Genomic DNA, 6,601 nt, shown 5'->3' on the forward strand with positions numbered 1-6,601 from the left:
CGGCTATCTTTTAGTAATCACAATATTAATAATTTTGTAATTAATAATTACAAAAAATTAAGGAATGTCTGTTTTCTCACTGATTTTTAAAAAAATATTTTAATAAAAATTGTTATTTATGTCAGCATGCACTTATTAATTTAATTTTTAAATAAATCATAAGTACTTTAAAGTAAGTGGGTTGTGATACACATATTAGCAAATTGAAAGATGAAAGCTATGTGATAATCTTGATAGATGCTGAAAAAGCTGTCAACAAAGTTCAATACCCATTTTTGATAAAAGTGATTGGGGAACAACTTAGAGACTAGGTAAATAATTTCATTTCTTTCAAATTTTCACTCTTTTAAAAAAATTTTTATATATTTCTTTATTTTTGTTTGTGCGGGCTTTCCTCTGGTTGCAGCAAGCAGAGGCTACTCTCTAGCTGTGGTGTATGGGCTTCTTTTTGCGGTGGCTTCTCTTGCTGCAGAGCTCGGGCTCTAGAGCACAGGCTTAATAGTGGTGGTCCACAGGCCTAGTTGCTCTGTGGCATCTTCTCAGACCAGGGATTGAACCCACGTCTCCTATATGGGCGGATAGATTATTTACTCCTGAGCCGCCAGGGAAACCCCTCACTCTTTTTATAATCACCCATTGATTATTGTTTCTTGAATCAATTTTTACTGAGGTGACTGCCAGAAGGGGATATTCTCAGTTCATCATTCTTTCCAGTTTAATGGTTGGTGTTTTACCGTTATATAAAGCAATCCTTTCTTCCACTAGCTATTCACTCCTTTATTTACATTATATCAGCATGGACTCATGGATTCCCATCTTATTCAATGGGTTATAACTAATTGTTATTGTTTATTTTGCTGCTCAAATTGTCCTTTTAAGGCGTTTTCTTTGCTTCCTTACCATGCCCAAATATTCTTCAATCCCTTCCTTTCTTTCTGGGACCACACAGAATTCCAGCTCCAGAGTATATGTTCCTTGCTCTGGAATCATCCATTTTTCCCAAAGAGTCCTGGTTTTGTTTAGTGGAGCACAGCATTTAAAAACCAAGATCAGGATCCTAGGTACGGGGCTTCCCTGGTGGCTCAGTCAGTAAAGAATTCACCCACGATGCAGGAGATGTGGGTTCGATCCTTGGGTCAGGAAGATGCCCTGGAGAAGGAAATGGCAACTCACTCCAGTATTCTTGTCTGGAAAATTCTGTGGACAGAGGAGCCTGGTGTGCCATCCCCATGGGGTCACAAAGAGTCGGAAACGACTGAGAGACTAAACCTCCACCACCACATTGGGCTTGCAGAACTCAGCAGCAAAACTAGAAATATATATACACACATACACATATGTATATGCTCACTTAGACCTCTATCTCTTTTTATACTCATCCATCTATTTATATATTAAAAACCATGAGTTCACAATTCCAACCCAACACTTCAAGATTTATTCTCACCTTCCTTATTTCTATATTTGTATTTTCTCAAGCAGTGAGAAATCTGGCTTCCATAATTCTCAATATATTCACTTAGTTTTTAAATGTCTGTATATAAGTAATTTTTTTAACCATATGAGTCATCTCCTTTGCCTCAACACCTCTATGCATGGAGGTTCCTTCAGGCCAGTCAAGGCTGTATCCTAAGCATCAGTTTCTGTGACTGCACATTATTCTAACACGGTGAACGTTTTCCATCATACTCTATCATATTAAAGGGAACAGTAGGATGAGTTATTCTAGTCAGTATAATATCCAATAGGTATGATGTACCTATTCAGGGTCAGCTACATAATCTGCAGCCCCAGTGCAAGATGAAAATCTAGGCCCCCAGACGGGCCAGGGAAGTCAATCTTCATTTCCTGTTGGTAACCATCACAAGCATCACTGTCTGGGTGACCCTCAGCCCCAAGAGGCTGTCTCCTCCAAGTTGGAACATGTGGAGCTGGATCAAGTGTGTAACAGAGGCTTGCCTTCATCACAAATGCTATGATCCTGCCTGCCCAGGTATGGGATAACCATCACCATGCAGCCTCTCTAGACATCACAGGGCACATGCAGGTGACCCAGACCTGCCCCATGACCACTGCCCAGGCTCCTGTGGGAGTGAAGGACAACGGGAGGAATGTAGAGCTCTCCCCACCAGTATGGACCTGTTGCTACCCTGGGTGGAAAATGACAGAGGTCAGGGAGTAGAGGGGAAGCAATGAGTGGAAGGAGGACAGGACCCAGGGTATCAGAGGGTGGGAAGTGGCTATTTAGACCTTTTACCATGGAGTCAGACTCGATGGGCATGAGTCTGGGTGATCTCCGGGAGTTGGTGATGGACAGGGAGGCCTGGCGTGCTGCAATTAATGGGGTCACAAAGAGTCAGACACGACTGAGCGACTGAACTGAATTGAACTGAACCATGGAGTCAAGAGATGGTGGGAGTTGGGGGGGAGGTGTGTGTGGATTTAGGCTGTAAGTTCTGGTGCATTATGTGCTGTCCCATTGGACTTTAACTCAAAAACACACACTGAAAGAAAAACTTACTAAGAATTTCAAGATGGTAAACACAGAGCACAGAACTCCAAGTGGGCCTTTTGAAAGAAGAGTCTTGTGTCCTTGTACTGGTCATACATTAGTGAAGCTGGCACTGTACCCATCACAGAGTGAGGGATGCATCTTCACCCTGGCTTCTCAAGACAGAGTGGCAGTGGCAACGTGGTCCATGGGAACTTTGAGAAGATCTTAGCGGAAAGAGTAGAAGATGGAGTCATAAGGCATGGAGCCAGATTGGGGTGTGAAGGCCCAGGCAATGAGATGGACGGACAGGAGATAGTCCACCCTAGGACTCCTTGAGAGAGGATCTGGGGTCCTGAGGGTACACAGTGGGATTCCATGCACCATTTTTATTATTTGTGCAAATGTGACTGCACTATTCCAAGGATGTTCAAGCTGGAACTCTAGTGCCTTTGCACCTCAGTCTTCCCACCAGTCTTCTGGCTCTTCAGCCACTGAAACCATCAAGGGTTCTCCTTTGTTTCTGAAGTCCTTGGTATGTGCTTGTCACCTAGAAGGTACTCAACAGATGTCAGCTGAATGAATCAATGACTGAAGAATGGAAATAAGCACCCATACATGTTCAAACACCACATTCAAGGTAATTCCCTCGGCTAATATTCTACATGGTTTAATTCCTAGTACAATGAAAATACTGAATTTCCTTTCTTCCTTGCTTTAATGATGAGTTTCAGAAAGGGAGTAATTTCTTCTGAGAAGCAAACAAACAACGTGCAAGTTAAATTTTGAAACCTCCACTGTGGTCTGGAGTCTGCATACCTGTTCCATTGATGTGAGTTCTTCATGAATGAAATAATCAGGCATCAAATCCAACAGCTACTTAGTATCACATCAAGTAAATGGTTGGCATTGATTTATCTAGTGTTCTAAGTCTTTCTGGACAACTAGGTCAATAAATTATTGAAGTAATTACTTATTTTTAACCTATTTCTTAACTCTTCCTCTTGGGAGAGATCAAGGTAAGATGTTAAGACAGAAAGTTGGGAGAAGAAATCTGCATTCCCTCCTTTTCCTTGGCACCCACTGGGCCTCTACTTTTGAGATTAATGGCCAATGACAAACACTGTATGTCTCAAGTCTTTTCCCCTCAGGTAAAGCTGGTCCTCGTTAAAATTCTAAACTTGGTGATGTTTTCTATCAGTGATCTCAGTCTCCCCTTCCTCTCTTTATCCTGACTTGGGTGTTTAGTGTTTTAATGCTTTTCTCCTCTGCTCGATCAAAGGATGTTCACAAGACGTGACGAATAAAGCAGTTAAGCAGAGTTAAGAGACCTGAGTTCAAGACCAAGTTCTATAGCTTACTGGTTATGTAACCTTGAGAAAATCACATCCTCTCTCTGAGTCTCCATGTCATCATCTGGAAAATTGCTATATTGATACCATTATAATGCAGTTTATGATCTGTTCAAATATGAGTGATAGGTTAGTTTTTCCATGTTCATATTAAATTTAATAGAGAAGTATTATCTTTGCCTTTTGGCCAAATAAATAAAAATATCATGGTGGAGTTCGGCAAGTAAAGCTTATTGATGTGGTTATACGTATTGGATAAAAGGGGACACTGAAAAATGTGTGTGTCAGCCTACTATTTTTGAACTTGGTTGATTTAGCATTTATTTTCAGGTGAGGGAAAAAGAATACTGAGAAACTGGGGCAGGAGTGAATGACATTGTGGGAATGTCACAAACGGACTGAAGGTGACAATTCCTGTCATCCCTAGAGCTTGTCTGTACTGCTTATGTTTGGAGCTTTGCTCGTGAGGGTCTTAAAAATAAAAATTCATTCTTTGATACCCATGTGAATATTAACATATTGATAAAGACTCAAATACAGTAGTATCAATATATAATTTTGCCATTGTTTAAAAGATGCTGTGATAGGTAAATAACATGTCTAAGACTTTGAAAAAAATGAGAGATTTGGTTATTTGATATATTTTAATTAAGATATAGCAATCAAAATCAGATGAGAAAATTTCATAATTTTCCAATTGAGGTTCTGTAAAAATCACCTAGGTTTGTTTCTCTTAATACAATAATTTACCAAGTTGTGAAACACTTTTCTGTTTTCATGAGAAAAAGGTAAACTTTAAATTCAGCATTACATTATCATTTAATTATGAGGCTTACCTAATCCAGGGAAGCGGTCTGTTATTTATAAACCCCCAAATCATTTAAATGGCTTTAAAGACATTTTAATTTCTTTAGTAGCTAAAGGAAGAGATTGAAAATTTAATGCTGAGAATGCCTGTATTTGCTTCATATATTTGTCAGCAGAAAAGGTGGCGCTCTCAGATGGGGGTAATTAAGTATGGTTTAATAAAGGAACTATTATCATGTATGAAACGAGTTGCCAGTCCAGGTTCAATGCATGGTACTGGATGCTTGGGGCTGGTGCACTGGGATGACCCAGAGGGAGGGTAGGGGAGGGAGGAGGGAGGAGGGTTCAGGATGGGGAACGCAGGTATACCCGTGGTGGATTCATTTCGATATTTGGCAAAATTAATACAATATTGTAAAGTTTAAAAATAAAATTAAATTAAAAAAAAATAAAGGAACTATTTGTGAAATTGTGGGCTAGACTAAAAAACAAAATAAAACAAACAAACAAAAAACTCCAAACAAAACAAAACATAAAACCCCAGCAAAACCAGCAAGGGATGACATACCTCAGGACTGGCAAAAGCCAGAAATCTTAGCATCCTAGACCTGAAGGGGAATGGGCGTCGGAGTCCATGAGAAAATGTCACTGTAGCTTTCACTGTGGCTGTTACAGGAGAGGGATGCCAAACAGGTGCTCTGGCCTTTGGTGGTGTGATACAACCCCTGCCAACCTGCAAGCTGGCAAGGGTTAGCAGGGTGATAAATGCTCTCACTCTCCTTCACGTGCTAATACTTTCCATGGACCAAATCCAGCTGGAAGTCAGAAGAGCCTGTGCAACTGATGGGGTTCAGCCTCCCAGGGCACAAAGCAGGGTGGTTAAAAACAGTGTGGAAACGAAGGGAAATAGAACATCTCTTACATATCCAACATTCATTCTGTTAAAAATATTTCTTCTTAAGACAAATTTCAGTGCTCCCTGATGCCTATTTCCCTTGTTCATCTCTAAGAATAACATACTTAGTAATGGTTGAAGGCACGTAACTTCTGTTTCCCATGGCGAATTTTTCAACTATATTTCAGCCTTCCTTCCCTCTGTTTACAAATATTTTAATCCTTTCCTATATAAGGCATAGATACTACTGGATTTGCTCCAATTTCTCTAAAAGAAGTTCTCACTTCTTGAAACAGTAATTCTTAAGAAAAGTTTTCAGTGTTGTAAACTTTGATATTTCATGGTATATACTGCAGGGAGATCAAACCAGTCAATCCTAAAGGAAATCAGTCCTGAATATTCATTGAAAGGACTGATGCTGTAGCTGAAGCTCCAACACTTTGACCTGCTGCAAAGAACTGACTCATTGGAAAAGCCCCTGATGCTGGGAAAGATTGAAGGTGGGTGGAGAAGGGGACGACAGAAGATGGGATGGTTGGATGGCATCACCGACTCGATGGACATAAGTTTGAGCAAGCTCTGGAATTGTTGATGGACAGGGAGGCCTGGCGTGCTGCAGTCTATGAAGTCGCAAAGAGTCAGACATGACTGAGTGACTGAACTGAACTGACTGAATGCTGGTTAACCATGAATTTGCTTAGGATGAGTTTTGTATTTTTTTTTCCAAAGGTTTTATTCACTAGCTTGTACAGGTTTTAGGTTAAGGTATGGGTTATGGGAGGCCTGGCTTGCTGCGATTCATGGGGTCGCAAAGAGTCGGACACGACTGAGCGACTGATCTGATCTGATCTGATCTGATGGGTTATATTAACGGAGGTGCTTTATTTTCTCAGAATGATAGGTAGAAATGTAAACATATGTACACAGAATAATGCATTTGTTTAGAAGAGTTGAATAGATTACCTTTGAGGAGCGGTCATGGTCATTGTTGAACTACATCATTGAAAATAAATCCTTGGATACAATGCTTCCATTTTAAGGGTATGTTAAAATAAT

The sequence above is a fragment of the Bos indicus x Bos taurus genome, chromosome 12, assembly GCF_003369695.1.
Source record: "Bos indicus x Bos taurus breed Angus x Brahman F1 hybrid chromosome 12, Bos_hybrid_MaternalHap_v2.0, whole genome shotgun sequence".
Lineage (NCBI taxonomy): Eukaryota > Metazoa > Chordata > Mammalia > Artiodactyla > Bovidae > Bos > Bos indicus x Bos taurus.